This window comes from Ovis canadensis, chromosome 6, assembly GCF_042477335.2.
Source record: "Ovis canadensis isolate MfBH-ARS-UI-01 breed Bighorn chromosome 6, ARS-UI_OviCan_v2, whole genome shotgun sequence".
Lineage (NCBI taxonomy): Eukaryota > Metazoa > Chordata > Mammalia > Artiodactyla > Bovidae > Ovis > Ovis canadensis.
Window position 1 is genome coordinate 22,288,802 of NC_091250.1, and position 16,623 is coordinate 22,305,424.

The window sequence follows — 16,623 nt, forward strand, 5'->3', positions numbered from 1 at the left end:
CTCTTTTGCACTTTGGATAGATCTTTGACCTATGCATGATTCTGTTACATTATACACGAGTCATTTAGAAAATATTGGTTCAATGAATTATGCAGATGGTCTAAATGTTGATACATTTAATCATGTGCATGTGTGTGTTAGTTGCTGAGTCATGTCCACCTGTTTGCAGCCCCATGTAGTGTACGATATACAAAATCACACTCCTTAATATCATCAATGACCTCATCAGAGAAATGTTGAGTGCTGTGGTTGTTGTTTAGTCACTAAATCATGTCCCACTCTTTGGTATCTTTAAGTATTGGGAAGTTGTCAGATTCATGGTGGCAGGTGCAACTTTCTGATTTTCCCTTGAAAATACACAAATACTGTCAGTTGTTTTTCTTGAAGTGACAAGCTCACTTTGCTCATTTTCTAGAAGTCCACTGAATACCCAAGTCTAAATAATTGTAGTTTGTCAGTCAGTCTTTAAAGTAAAAGTGATGTTCTATGAAAAAAAATCACTGATTGAGCTTGCAGTGCAAAAAATTGTGCAAGTGCTTCCTCAAAACATTCAAAATGCCATACATGTGTTTTCATTTTGTCACACAAAATATTAAAAGATATGTGCTATAAATTTAATAAAATGCAAACGTTTCACTGCTTTGTCAAGGACATTCTTATGTGAAACCGCCATCTTGTTTCTTAAGTGAAACAATGACAGTGATGAATACAAGGACTCCTAGTACCGCCTCAAATGCTAAGGTATCATCGCTTTTACACCATCAGAGCAAATGTCAACACAGTAAAAAAAAAAAAAAAATGAAAACAAAAAAACACAGTCTTTGGTACCATTTTGAAAATCATTTTGACCTCACAGATCCACTGAAAGCATCTCAGAGGCCCTAGAAGTCTGCAGACCACACTTTGAGAACTACTCATCAAACAGGAGAAATATCAACAACCTCAACATGCAGATGACACCACTCTAGTGACAGAAAGTGAAGAGGAACAAGAGCCTCTTGATGAGGATGAAAGAGGGGAGTGAAAAAGCTGGCTTAAAACTCAGCATTCAAAAACTTAAGATCATGGCATCCAGTCCCATCACTTCATGGCCAACAGAAGACAAAAAATTGGATGCAGTGGCAGATTTTATTTTCTTGGGCTCCAAAATCACTGCAGATGGTGAAATTAAAAGATGGTGAATTTAATTTCAGCCATGAAATGAAAAGACACTTTCTCCTTGGAAAGAAAGCTATGACAAACCTAGGCTGCATATTAAAAAGCAAACACATCCCTTTGCCAACTAAAAAGTCCATATAGTCAAAGCTATGGTTTTTCCAGTAGTCATTTTTGGATATGACAGTTGGACCATAAAGAAGGCTGAGCACCAAAGAATTGATGCTTTTGAATTGGTGCTGGAGAAGACTCTTGAGAATCCCTTGGACTGCAAGGAGATCAAACCAGTCAATCCTAAAGGAAATCAACCCTGAATATTCATTGGAAGCACTGTTGCAGAAACTCCAATACTTTGGCCACCTGATTCAAAGAGCTGACTCACTGGAAAAGACCCTGATGCTGGGAAAGATTGATGGCAAAAGGAGAAAGGGGTGGCAGAGGATGAGATGGTTATATAGCATGAGCGAGTCAATGCACATGAATCTGAGCACACTTCAGGAGACAGTGAAGGATGGGGGAGCCTGGCGTGCTACAGCTCATGGAGTCGCGAAGAGTCAGACGTGACTTGTCGACTGAGCAACAACAACCACAACATCTAAAGGGATCGGGATACATGATATGCATCCTTAGCCTCTTGGGTGTCTGAGTTTGAGAAAAGGAAATTCCATCAAACACAATGCAGGGACAAACCAAAGTAAGGTCCAGCCTAGGGAAGAAAGGCTGACAGAAGCCAGGAAGGGATACATTTTAAAAGAATGTGCTAAGAGCTCATGCTACAGCCATGAATCCCAATAAAAGACCACTCTGGTGATCTGGAGAAACACAGGAACAAGCAGTTTCAACCCAGATTGTCTGAGAGAGGAGAACTGGGCTGGAGTGTCAAGGGTGTTTGAAAATAACTTCTTCTCAGTTTCCAAACTACTGGCTGGCTAGTCGAAATTCACTGAGAGCTGTAACTGCAGTTCAAATATCTTTGATTCTTTTATAGCCCAATATATGTCTTACACATATCAGTTCAGTTCAGTCGCTCAGTCATGTCCGACTCTCTGCGACCCCATGAATCGCAGCACACCAGGCCTCCCTGTCCATCACCAACTCCCGGAGTTCACTCAGACTCACGTCCATCGAGTCAGTGATGCCATCCAGCCATCTCATCCTCTGTCATCCCCTTCTCCTCCTGCCCCCAATCCCTCCCAGCATCAGAGTCTTCTCCAATGAGTCAACTCTTCGCATGAGGTGACCAAAGTACTGGAGTTTCAGCTTTAGCATCATTCCTTCCAAAGAAATCCCAGGGCTGGTCTCCTTCACATATAGGCATGCAATAAATATGTGCTAAATATATATCAATATGGCTTCCCTGGTGGCTCAGCGGTAAAGAATCTGCCTGCCAATGCAGGAGACACGGGTTCGATCCCTGGGTCAGTAAGATCCCCTGGAGAAGGAAATGGCAACCCATTTCAGTATTCTTGCCTGGGAAATCCCATGAACAGAGGAGCCTGGCAGGCTACAGTCCATGGGATTAAAAACAGTCGGACACGACCTAGCAACCGAACAACAACAAAAAATGAGTAAATTTAATTTTATCCAAAAGTCTATTTCAACTTCTTTCAGCAATGGGCCAATAGTTGCTCCCAAGCCTACTAATTTCTATGTATTCTTTCTTTGTCATCTCTTTTAGGTTTGAAATTACTCCAAAAGTATCATGTGGATGAATGCGAAATTCCCAGTGTATCTGTGGGGGGAAAAAAAAAATGGTTCTATTGGATACTGGACATCAGAGATAACTGAGTTTTCCCCAGCAAAGGGGATGGCCACACCAGCAACTCTGCAGCTGCTCCTGCCAGTCACTCCATTTTGCCATCATTCCCTTGGCCCCACGAGAGGTAAGGTCACAAGGCAACCAGTAAAACATACAACTTCACCAAATGTGGGTCTGGCTGCAATTTACGGAGATAAGCACATGAGCAGAAGCAGCGTGGGGCACTGGAGCTGAGACACTACCACAGGTGCCGCTGCAGCTTCCTGCGCTCTCCGTCTGCCTTGGCAGCTCCACATGAGCTTACCTGGGCTGTGGGAGTGACTTCCAAATCCTGTACTTCAAGAAGAGAAATCAGGTCATGCCAAGTGCCCTCTGTGTCCACATAAGACACACACCCATCTTCCGTTGATGCATTTTAAAACTAGTCATGCTCCTTGCTGGGATTGACTAATACTTCTCCTATTTATTTCTGATTGACGAGAGACTACAAGATTGTCATCAACTGGCCAAAAATTTCTTGGTCAGTCAGAGCCAGCCAGAGGGAGCCTTGCAGAGGTAGGCAAGAGCCCTCAGCTACGCCCTCTTCACTTAGCTGGAGGTCATTGTAGAATTTACAAAGGAAATGGAGTTAGTTGGAACTTGAGGCTTTGCTTCCATTACCTCATTTAATTAATTGGTTTAGTAATTGTCCTACATAGTCAGTGCTTGTCTCTCAGGGATGGAGTTCTGAGGTTTGAAGTGCCCTCAAAAGCTTTATATTCTAAGATAAACAAAACGTAGATAATTATAACCAAGTATGACAACTCCTGTGATTAAAGGTAACGTAATATGCAGTGGGAACACGCAGCAGGGATATACAGCCAAGGATCATTGGAGGGGGTAAGGTTTTCCAAAGGACACAAATGTGAGCCTCATGAGGAAAGGCCAAGGCGAGTCAGAAACACAAAGATCTAAGAACCTGACATGCAGTGAATGCTTAGTCAGCGCTTGCTGGATGAATTATCTTCCAGCTGTCTGGAAGAACACAATGCTGTCTCCCATTACCACTCCAGTATCTTGTAGAATGGGCTTCCCCCAAGGCTTAGTGGTAAAGAATCTGCCTGCCAATGCAGGAGAGTTGGGTTGATCCCAGGGTCAGGAAGATACCCTGAAGAACGAAATGGGAACTCACTCCAGTATTCTTGCCTCAGAAATCCCATGGACAGAGGAGCCTGATGGGCTACAATCCACCAGTTCAGTTCAGTTCAGTCGCTCAGTCAAGTCCGATTCTTTGTGACCCCTGGACTGCAGCACGCCAGGCTACTCTGTCCATCACCAACTCCCAGAGTTTACCTAAACTCATGTCTATTGAGTCAGTGGTGCCATCCAACCATCTCATCCTCTGTTGTCCCCTTCTCCTCCTGCCTTCAATCTTTCCAAGCATCAGGGCCTTTTCATATGAGTCAGCTCTTCAGATCAGTTGGCCAAAGTACTGGAGTTTCAGCTTCAACATCAGTACTTCCAGTGAATATTCAGGACTGATTACCTTTAGGATGGACTGGTTGGATATCCTTGCAGTCCAAGGGACTCTCAAGAGTCTTGTCCAACACCACAGTTCAAAAGCATCAGTTCTTCGGTGCTCAGCTTTCTATGTCGTCCAACTCTCACATCCATACATGATTACAGGAAAAACCATAGCTTTGACTAGATGGACCTTTGTTGGTAAAGGAATGTCTCTGCCTTTTAAAAGCTGTCTATGTTGGTCATAACTTTTCTTCCAAGGAGCAAGCATCTTTTAATTTCATGGCTGTCAACATCTGGAGTGATTTTGGAGTCCAGAAAAATAAAATCAGCCATCATTTCTACTGTTTCTCCATCTATTTGCCACGAAATGATGGGACCAGATCCATGACCTTAGTTTTCAGAATGTTGAGCTTTAAGCTACCTTTTTCACTCTCCTCTTTCACTTTCTTCAAGAGGCTCTTTACTTCTTCACTTTCTCCCATAAGGGTGGGGTCATCTGCATATCTGAGGTGATTGATATTTCTCCCAGCAATCTTGATTCCAGCTTGTGTCTCTTCCACTCCAGCAGTATTCATGACATACTCTGCATATAAGTTAAATAAGCAGGGTGACAGTATACAGCCTCAACGTACTCCTTTCCCTATTTGGAACCAGTCTGTTGTTTCATGTCCAGTTCTAACTGTTGTTTCCTGACCTGCATACAGATTCTCAGGAGGCAGGTCGGGTGGTTTAGTATTCCCATCTCTTGAAGAATTTTCCAGTTTTTTGTGATCCACACAGTCAAAGGCTTTGGCATAGTCAATAAAGCAGAAATAGATGTGTTCCTGGAACTCTCTTGCTTTTTTGATGATCCAGCAGATGTTGGCCATTTGATCTCTGGTTCCTCTGCCTTTTCTAAAACCAGCTTGAACACCTGGAAGTTCATGGTTCACATACTGTTGTCATCTGGCTTGGAGGATTCTGAGCATTATTTTGCTAGTGTGTGAGATGAGTGCAATTATGCAGCAGTTTGAACATTCCTTGGCATTGCCTTTCTTTGGGATTTGGAATGAAAACTGACCTTTTCCAGTCCTGTGGCCACTGCTGAGTTTTCCAAATATGCTGGCATATTGAGTGCAGCACTTTCACAGCATCATCTTTTAGGACTTGAAATAGCTAAACTGGAATTCCACACTGGAATTCCACTGGAATTCACCTTCACTAGCTTTGTTTGTAGTGATGCTTCCTAAGGCCCACTTGACTTCACATTCCAGGATGTCTGGCTTTAAGTGAGTGATCACATCATTGTGATTATCTGGGTCATGAAGATCTTTTTTTGTACAGTTCTTCTGTGTATTCTTGCCACCTCTTCTTAATATCTTCAGCTTCTGTTGGGTCCGTACCATTTCTGTCCTTTATTGAGCCCATCTCTGCATGAAATGTACCCTTGGTATCTCTAATTTCCTTGAAGAGATCTCTAGTCTTTCCCATTTTATTGTTTTTCTCTAATTTTTTGTATTGATCACTGAGGAAGCCTTTCTTATCTCTCCTTGCTGTTCTTTGGAACTCTGAATTCAAATGGGTATATCTTTCCTTTTCTCCTTTGCCTTTCGCTTCTCGTCTTTTCACAGCTATTTGTAAGGCCTCCTCAGACAACAATTTTGCCTTTTTGCATTTCTGTTTCTTGGTGATGGTCTTGATCCCTGCCTCCTGTACTATGTCTGAACCTCTGTCCATACTTTTCAGGTACTCTATCAGATCTAATCCCTTGAATCTATATCTCACTTCCACTGTATAACCGTTAGGGATGTGATTTAGGTCATACCTGAATGGTCTAGTGGTTTTCCCTAGTTTCTTCAATTTAAGTCTGAATTTGGCAATAAGGAGTTCATGATCTCAGCCACAGTCAGCTCCTGGTCTTGTTTTTGCTGACTGTATAGAGCTTCTCTGTCTTTGGCTGCAAAGAATATAATCAATCTGATTTCAGTGTTGACCATCTAGTGATGTCCATGTGTATAGTCTTCTCTTATGTTGTTGGAAGAGGGTGTTTGCTATGACCAGTGCGTTCTCTTGTCAAAACTCTATTTGCCTTTGCCCTGCTTCATTCTGTACTCCAAGGCCAAATTTGCCTGCTACTCTACGTATTTCTTGACTTCCTACTTTTGCATTCCAGTCCCCTATAATGAAAAGGACATCTTGTTTGGGTGTTAGTTCTAGAAGGTCTTTTAGGTCTTCATAGAGCCATTCAACTTAAGCTTCTTCAGCATTACAGGTCGGGGCATAGACTTGGATTACTGTGATGTTGAATGGTTTGCCTTGGAATTGAACAGAGATCATTCTATCGTGTTTGAGATTGTATCCAAGTACTGCATTTCAGACTCTTTTGTTGACTATGATGGCTACTCCATTTCTTCTAAGGGATTCTTGCCCACAGTAGTAGATATAATGGTCATCTGAGTTAAATTCACCCATTCCAGTCCATTTTAGTTCACTGATTCCTAAAATGTCAATGTTCACGCTTGCCATCTCCTGTTTGAACAGTTCCAATTTGCCCTGATTTGTGCGCCTAACATTCCAGGTTCCTATACAGTACTGCTCTTTACTGCATCGGACTTCACTTCCATCACCAGTCACATCCACAACTGGGTACTGTTGCCTTGGCTCCCGCTCTTCATTCTCTCTGGAGTTATTTCTCCGCTGATCTCCAGTAGCATACTGGGTACCTACCAACCTGGGGAGTTCATATTTCATGGGTTTACAAAATAGTCGGACTTGACTTAGGGACTAAACAATATTCATTTATTAACATAAGGGCTTCTCGGGTGGTACTAGTGGTAAAAATTCTGCCTGCCAATGCAGGAGATACTATAAATACAGTTTCAATCCCTGGGTCAGGAAGATTCCCTGGAGGAGGAAATGGCAACCCACTCCAGTATTCTTGTCTGGAAAACTCCATGGACAGAGGAGTCTGGAGGGCTACAGTCTATGCGGTCGCAGAGTTGGACATGACATAGCTACTAAATAGCAACAGCAGCATCTTGTAGAACACTTCAAAACAAATACCTGTTAGCTCACCTACAAAATGGCTAGAAAAATCCCATCTTTGCTATTTTTAGTGAGATTCACAGACAAGCAACATTGGAGCCACCTGGGGACTTGTTAGAACCACAGAATTCTATCCCTCAACCCAGATGAACCAACATCTGAATTTTAAGATCCCCAGTGATTGATATACATACACATTAGGATTCAAGACTGTCCTGTACTAAAGGCTCGTCAACCAGTGATGGCCCTCTAGGACAGGGGTTTATAACCTTCAGGAACATCAGACTCTGGAGAGGAATTTTGAATGCAAAAATCCAGTTTTTATTCCCCTCTCTTCCACAAAAACCAAATCTTATTGCCTGGGACCTATGTATGTGCATTTTTAGCAAACTTCCCAGGGAACCTTGAAGCCTGTTCTTTGATACCTGGTATTATTTTCTATACAATACTATAAGGAAATATACTGGGGGCCAATCAGTTCTGTGTATGTGTGTGTGTGTGAGAGAGAGTGAGTGACTTAAAGACAGATCTTTATTGAGTGACTTCTTCCAAGAGACTGTGGTAACTCTTTTGAGCTTCAAAATAACCATACTTTTCAATGAGACTGAGAAAATGAGTTTATGGTCTTTATTTTCAGGTTTTTTGGCACGTCCTTTAACTATAAACCAAATCCCTTAAGATTATCAGTGGAAGTGAGAAATAGATTTAGAGGACTAGACCTGATAGACAGAGTGCCTGATGAACTATGGACGAAGGTTCATGACATTGCACAGAAGACAGGGATCAAGGCCATTCCCAAGAAGAGGAAATGCAAAAAAGCAAAATGGCTGTCTGAGGAGGCCTTACAAATAGCTGTGAAAAGAAGAGAAGCGAAAAGCAAAGGAGAAAAGGAAAGATATGCAAGGAGAGAAAAGAAAGCCTTCCTCAGTGATCAATGCAAAGAATTAGAGGAAAACAATAAAACAGGAAAGACTAGAGATCTCTTCAAGAAAATTAGAGATACCAAGGGAACATTTCATGCAGAGATGGGCTCAATAAAGGACAGAAATGGCATGGACCTAACAGAAGCTGAAGATATTAAGAAGAGGTGGCAAGAATACACAGAAGAACTGTACAAAAAAGATCTTCATGACGCAGACAATCACAATGGTGTGATCATTCACTTAGAGCCAGACATCCTGGAATGGGAAGTCAAGTGGGCCCTAGGACGCATCACTACGAACAAAGCAAGTAGAGGTGATGGAATTCCAGTGAGCTATTTCAAATCCTAAAAGATGATGCTGTGAAAGTGCTGCACTCAATATGCCAGCAAATGTGGAAAACTCCGCAGTGGCCACAGGATTGGAAAAGGTCAGTTTTCATTCCAATCCCAAAGGCAATGCCAAGGAATGTTGAAACTACCACACAATTGCACTCATCTCACTTGCTAGCAAAGTAATGCTCAAAATTCTCCAAGCCAGATGACAACAGTATGTGAACCATGAACTTCCAGATGTTCAAGCTGGATTTAGAAAAGGCAGAGGAACCAGAGATCAAATTGCCAACATCTGCTGGATCACAGATAAAGCAAGAGAGTTCCAGGAACACATCTATTTCTGCTTTATTGACTATGCCAAAGCCTTTTGTGTGGATCACAATAAACTGGAAAATTCTTCAAGAGATGGGAATACCAGACCACCTGATCTGCCTCCTGAGAAATCTGTATGCAGGTCAGGAAACAACTGTTAGAACTGGTCATGGAACAACAGACTGGTTCCAAATAGGAAAAGGAGTACGTCAAGGCTGTATATTGTCATCCTGCTTATTTAACTTGTATGCAGTGTATGTCATGTGAAATACTGGGCTGGATGAAGCACAAGCTGGAATCAGGATTGCTGGCAGAAATATCCATAACCTCAGATATGCAGATGACACCATCCTTATGGCAGAAAGTGAGGAAAAATGAAAGAGCCTATTGATGAAAGTGAAAGAGGAGAGTGAAAATGTTGGCTTAACGCTCAACATTCAGAAAATGAAGATCATTGCATCCGGTCCCATCACTTCATGGCAAATAGATGGGGAAACAGTGGAAACAGTGTCAGACTTTATTTTTGGGGGCTCCAAAATCACTGCAGATGGTGATTGGAGCCATGAAATTAAAAGACGCTTACACCCTGCTTCTTTAACTTATATGCAGAGTACATCATGAGAAACGCTGGACTGGAAGAAATACAAGCTGGAATCAAGATTGCCGGGAGAAATATCAATAACCTCAGATATGCAGATGACACCACCCTTATGGCAGAAAATGAAGAGGAACTAAAAAGCCTCTCGATGAAAGTAAAAGAGGAGAGTGAAAAAGTTGGCTTAAAGCTCAACATTCAGAAAAGGAAGATCATGGCGTCTGGTCCCATCACTTCATGGGAAATAGATGGGGAAACAGTAGAAACAGTGTCAGACTCTATTTTGGGGGGCTCCAAAATCATGGCAGATGGTGACTGCAGCCATGAAATTAAAAGACACTTAATCCTTGGAAGAAAAGTTATGACCAACCTAGATAGCATATTCAAAAGCAGAGACATTACTTTGCCGACTAAGGTCCATCTAGTCAAGGCTATGGTTTCTCCAGTGGTCATGTATGGATGTGAGAGTTGGACTGTGAAGAAAGCTGAGCGCCAAAGAATTGATGCTTTCAAACTCTGGTGCTGGAGAAGACTTTTGCAAATCCCTTGGACTGCAAGGAGATCCAACCAGTCCATCATAGAGGAGATCAGTCCTGAGTGTTCATTGAAAGGACTGATGTTGAAGCTGAAATGCCAATACTTTTGCCACCTGATGCGAAGAGCTGACTCATTTGAAAAGACCCTGTTGCTGGGAAAGATTGAAGACAGGAGGAGAAGGGGACAACAGAGGATGAGATGATTGGATGGCATCACCGACTCAGTGGACATGGGTTTGGGTAGACTCTGGGAGTTGGTGATGGACAGGGATGCCTGGCGTGCTGCAGTTCATGGGGTCGCAAAGAGTCAGACATGACTGAGCGACTAAACTGAACTGAACTTTAACTATATAAATTCTATGGTTCTGAAAACTGAGATGATCCAAAATCAAGACTTTCTGGATTAGAAGTGGTAAACATAATATAAACTAGAGTGCAGCTAAAGGTTACTTATGGGGAAAATTATAATCCAGAAATTACCCCTTCATCAGATCATGCAGACACTATTCTGTGTAGCCTGCAGCCATATGAAAATTTCAAGTACCATTTGACAATACTTGTACTAAATGCATAATGCAAATATAACAGCACATTCAAATTTTTATTACTTCAGGTATAATTTGTATTCTCTATTTGCTCATAAAATTTAACATGCTGAAGGCAGGAATTTCCATTTGTTCTTGATTTTCATTTGAAACTAAATATGATGACATTTCCATTTCCTCTCTATTATTACATAAACCTGAAGCAAAGAAATGGAATTACCAAGCCTTATTTTATAGGAAAAATTAAATCCACATTAATTAAATTAGTTGAGCATAATATGGCATATTCTAATATTTGAAGGAAGTTGAATAGTCAAATGACAAATAAATGCATTAAAGTATTTTAATCAATTAAGGTTCAGTATAAAATCATTTGGTGTAATTGAGCACACTACACAACATCCTGTATAAATTATGCTTTTAAAGGAAAAAAATAAACCATGTTAACTTATTCAAATCAGTGCTTGACTAATTTTACAAATTGTTTGTAAAAGACAATTTACGTGATACTGAGTCTCCTCCTCTTCTCATGAAACAATCTGAATTTGAATGAAAATATCAAATCAATACCTTTTTTTGAAATGAAATGGTTTGGCACCCATCTTTTATAGTAACACATCTCTCTTACTGTTTGATCACATTTATATTTGCTAAAACTTGCTTTCATTCAGAGTTTGCTTTAGAGAGTAATAAAAAGCCTCAGTTTTGAAGGCATTCAACCATTCACCAAGTACTGAGTTGTCTCCAAGAGCAGGTACTGTTTTGGGCTTGCCTTCACCAGGCTGGCTCCAGAGAACGGGAAGAACTTAGCAATTGAACCTCTATCTTAAAAGGCTGTTTATATGACGTGCCTTGATAACTACAGAGAATCATCAGAGTGAGAGGGGCACTGAACCCATGAGGATTGTTTTAACCCAGCAACAAATTATGTATTAAGCACATAGTATGTGCAAAGTACTATACTCTGAAACATATGAAAATGTTCATGGTAGAGTTCCTGAACAAAGCTCTCTGAAGTGGAAAGCTGTTACATTATCTGCTGCAAAATGTAATCTCCCATTTCTGTCTTTCATTTATTTGTCTGTCCTTCCTTCCCCCCACCCTTTTATCCATCCGCTCCTCCCCTCCTCCTGCCCCCTCCAACTGTCTCTCATAATGATGTTTCTCGCAAATTCTCCATAGACGACAATTACAGTTGAGGGACCCAATCTACTTGTTATTCACAATGATGTGAAAAGAGATCTCTTGTGCCTGAGTGTACATTTAAGATCCACTTTCACAGATTCCTTTCAGTTCAGTTGAGTTCAGTCATTCAGTTGGGTCCAACTCTTTGCAACCCCATAACTGCAGCACACCAGCCTTCCCTGTCCACCACCATCTCCCAGAGCTTGCTCTAACTCATGTCCATTGAATCGGTGATGCCATCCAACCATTTCATCCTGTGTTATCCCCTTTTCCTCCTGCCTTCAATCTTTCCCAGCATCAGAGTCTTTTCCAATGAGTCAGTTCTTTGCATCAGGTAGCAAAAGTATTGGAGTTTCAGCTTCAGCATCAGTACTTCCAAAGAATATTCAGGACTGATTTCCTTGAGGATTGACTGGCTGGATCTCCTTGCAGTTCAAGGGACTCTCAAGAATCTTCTCCAGCACCACAGTTCAAAAGCATCAATTCTTCAGCACTCAGCTTTCTTTATAGCCCAACTCTCACATCCATACATGACTACTGGAAAAACCATAACTTTGACTAGATGGACCTTTGTTGGCAATGTCTCTGCTTCTTAATATGCTGTCTAGGTTATTCATAGCTTTTCTTCCAAGGAGCAAGCATCCTTGAATTTCATGGCTGCAGTCACCATCTGCAGTGATTTTGGAGTCCAAGAAAATAAAGTCTGCCACTGTTTCCACCATTTTGCCATCTATTTGCCATGAAGTGATGGGACCAGATGCCATGATCTTCGTTTTTTGAATGTTGACTTTTAAGCCAACTTTTTCACTCTCCTCTTTTACTTTCATCAAGAGGTTCTTTAGTTCCTCTTCACTTTCTGCCATAAGGGTGGTGTCATCTGCGTATCTGAGGTTATTGCTATTTTTCAGGGCAATCTTGATTCCAGCTTGTGCTTCATCCAGCCCAGCGTTTCTCTTGATGTACTCTGCATAGAAATTAAATAAGCAGGGTGACAATATACAGCCTTGACACACTCCTTTCCCAATTTGGAACCAGTCAGTTGTTCCATGTCTGGTTCTAACTGTTGCTTCTTGACCTGTATACCGATTTCTCAGGAGGCAGGTCAGGCGCTCTGGTATTCCCATATCTTTCAGAATTTTCCACAGTTTTTTTATGATCCACACAGTCAAAGGCTTTGGCATGGTCAATAAAACAGATGTTTTTCTGGAATTCTCTTGCTTTTTCTATGATCCAGCAGATGTTGGCAATTTGATCTCAAAAGGTTCCTTCCTCTTCCTTTTCTAAATCCAGCTTGAACATCTGAAATTTCATGGTTCACGTACTGTTGAACTCTTATTTGGAGAATTTTGAGCATTTTGAGCATTACTTTGCTAGCGAGTGAGATGAGTGCAATTGTGTTGTAGTTTCAACATTCCTTGCCATTTCCTTGCTTTGGGATTGAATGGAAACACCTTTTCCAGTCCTGTGGCCACTGCTGAGTTTTCCAAATGTGCTGGCATATTGAGTGAAGCACTTTCACAGCATCATCTTTTAGGATTTGAAATAGCTCAACTGGAATTCCATCACCTCTACTTGCTTTGTTCGTAGTGATGCTTCCTAGGGCCCACTTGACTTCGCATTCCAGGATGTCTGGCTGTAAGTGAGTGATCACACCATTGTTATTATCTGGGTCATGAAGATCTTTTCTGTACAGCTCTTCTGTTTATTCTTGCCATCTCTTCTTAACATCTTCTGCTTCTGTTAGGTCCATGCCATTCCTGTCCTTTATTGAGCCCATCTTTGCATGAAATGTTCCCTTGGTATCTCTGATTTTCCTGAAAAAATCTCTAGTCTATCCCATTCTAGTGTTTTCCACTATTTCTTGCATTGATCACTGAGGAAGGCTTTCTTATCTCTCCTTGCTATTCTTTGGAACTCTGCATTCAGATGGATTTATCTTTCCTTTTCTCCTTTACCTTTTGCTTTTCTTTTTTTCTCACCTACTTGAGAGGCCTCCTCAACCATTTTGCCTTTTTGCATTTCCTTTTCTTGGGGATTGTCATGATCACTGCATCCTGTACAAGGTCACAAACCTCCGTCCATAGTTCTTCAGGCACTCTGTCTATCAGATCTAATCCCTTGAATCTATTTTTCACTTCCAGTGTATAATCGTAAAGGATTTGATTTAGGTCATACCTGAATGGTCTCGTGGTTTTCTCTACTTTCTTCAATTAAGTCTGAATTTTGCAATAAGGATTTGATGATCCGAGCCACAGTCAGCTCCCAGTCTTGTTTTTGATGACAGATTCCTTTACTAACACATTTATATTTGACATGTCTGTAGTCCTTGAAGAGGATTCCCTGATGGTGGTGCAGCAGTAAAGAACCCACCTGCCAGTGCAGGAGATGCAAGTGACACAGGTTTGATCCCTGAGTCAGGACGTTTCCCTGGAGGAGGTAACGGCAACCCACTGCAGTGCTCTTGCTTGCAAAATTCCACGGACAGAGGAACCTGGCAGGCTACAGTCCATGGGGTAGCAAAGAGTCAGATACGGCTGAGCAAGGAAGCACAGCAGATAGCCCTTGAAACAAAATATACATAGTCAAAATATGAGATAATATTGTTTGCATATAAGTATATAAGCCAGATGGTCCATCTGTTCCCCCAAAATCAGTGTTTAAAAAACCGAAATCCATAGGAAAATACGATTGGAGGAAGCATGAGTTGATACTTCTGCATGAAGAGCCAAGATTGAAGAATGTAGAAGACCTGGGCCACAGAGAGCCTGACACTGGTCATGAGTACAATACTGTTCTGTGCTGTGCAAAGTGCAAATTGAATTGTGAACTTGATTCTGAGCAGTGTAATTGTGTGCTTATAAAATGAACACGTTATGAAATCTAGATTTTGGCTTATGTCACATAAGGCTTATAGATATAAATCTAAGTACTTTATTCACTCTCTATTGTTCAGGAATTTAAAAGCCAAACTCTCAGATAAAATGGTATTACTTTCAGTTTTTAAAAATAGTAGTGTGACCATCATTTTCCCAAGCCCTCCATTAAAAAAATGTTACTAGCAAAATAGAAATGTGCCTTCTGATTTGCGTGTGTGTGTGTGTGTGTGTGTGTGCGTGTGTTTGCACTCAGCCATGTCTAGCTTTATGCAAGCCCACAGACTGTAGCCCACCAGGCTCCTCTATCCCGGGAATTATCCAGGCAAGGATACTAGAGTGGGTTGTTATTTCCTATTTCAGGGCATCTTCCTGAACTAGAGATCGAACCAGCATCTCCTATGTCTCCAGAATTGCTAAGTAGATTCGTTACCACTAGTGCCACCTGAAAGCCCACCTTCTCATATACCTTGGGTTTTTGGTATATTTTAGTAATATTCTGGCTTCTCTCTTTCTTTTCATATGTGTTTGTGAAGAGAAATGTCTATCAGCCACTTGACAGTGTACATGACATTTTTCTACCTGCTAGAAAAAGCCAAATGCATTTCCTAATGTGATGTCTATTATCCCTAGAAGTCCATGAATGCAACTGAAAAAAGAATAAAATAGTGAAGCAACAAGGCAAAATATTAAGAGGACCAGAAGAAATATGAAATAATCTAGGTGGCCACAAAAATTGTTACAAGCATAAAGGAAAGCTTGGTTGATATTAAATGTAGATCAAAAGACGGATGGTAATTAGGGAGACAGTGTCTGGGTGTTGAATATGCTGGCTATGGCAGATTACCCTGGCTCTTATAGCTAAATGGGAAAGCTGTTAACATAATGAAATAGTTACCACCAGATGTATCTATTATAAAAATAAAATATTATGAGTATTATAATAGAAATTTTAAAATAAATAACAATCATATTGGGGGAGGATTACTTACAATTCAATTCATTGATTTATATGCAGATATTAGTGATGCTCACTAGGTCTCTAATTTACTAGTTTCATGTTTGATTATTGACATTTTTTGATGGAATAAGTATCTTAGATGATGAAGCTGTCGTATTTTTTCCCCAAACATTCTTTTATTTTCTTTGTAAGACTGCCTAAGTACTTGGCAGTCACATGGCTTTTCTTAGTAAACCCCAAGGCTTCCATGAGCATTTCTAGAGCTTACAACCAAAGAAGTAGTTATGGAATTTCAGATATTAAAGCTTTTTTCACAGTCAGACGTTTCTTTGATGTTTGGGTTACTGAACACAAATTTCCTGGACAATTTGTATTCTAGTAAAAGACCTACATAGTCCACTTCTGTTCCTAAGAGTATTTGTCATGCTTCCTGTTCAATGAACACTCTGATGCCATCTTGAACTTCTTCATCAGAATCTTTTTTTCCTTCATATATTGTAAACTATAAAAAAAGGCGCTGGCTAGGACATCAACTTTCACGTATTCACACTGTCTTCTCTTTAAGAAGCTGTATATTGTGCTGCTGATAGTGTCAGGGTGCGTGTGGTCAGGGTTCCCGCTTCCCCTTACCCTCTGCTCAGAGCTTCCTCTTGCTAAGGAAGAGGACATCTTTGCCTTTCTGGTGCCCCAGGGCCTCTGGTTAAAGGCTCAGACAACCCACCTTCCCTCCATAGACACACAGTGGGCTGATGCTTTTTTTTTTTTTTTTTGCTATCAAACAATTTACTCTCTTTGTAGAACATAATAATTATAGTGGCTCAGTGCTCCAATTGGATATGTGTTCCTAGACTAGCTTGGTGTTAAAGTTATTTCAAAACAATGATTTGGTTGTTTGGTATGTGCTCCTTGCACAGATTGTT

At 41.0% G+C, this 16,623-nt stretch overlaps 1 protein-coding gene and 1 long non-coding RNA gene across 5 annotated transcripts in view; one reads left to right on the plus strand and one right to left on the minus strand.

Annotated features, from left to right (window-relative positions):
- The window catches only part of LOC138442276 (uncharacterized), a 257,527-nt gene that overhangs the window by 208,492 nt on the left and 32,412 nt on the right, over positions 1-16,623 (plus strand). For both annotated transcript variants that reach the window (XR_011257611.1, XR_011257613.1), the window contains one exon: positions 2,834-3,038. This is a non-coding gene — a long non-coding RNA (uncharacterized lncRNA). The remainder of the gene's footprint in view (positions 1-2,833; positions 3,039-16,623) is intronic.
- SYNPO2 (synaptopodin 2) overlaps positions 1-16,623 on the minus strand; it is a 203,343-nt gene that overhangs the window by 49,848 nt on the left and 136,872 nt on the right. The window lies entirely within an intron of this gene.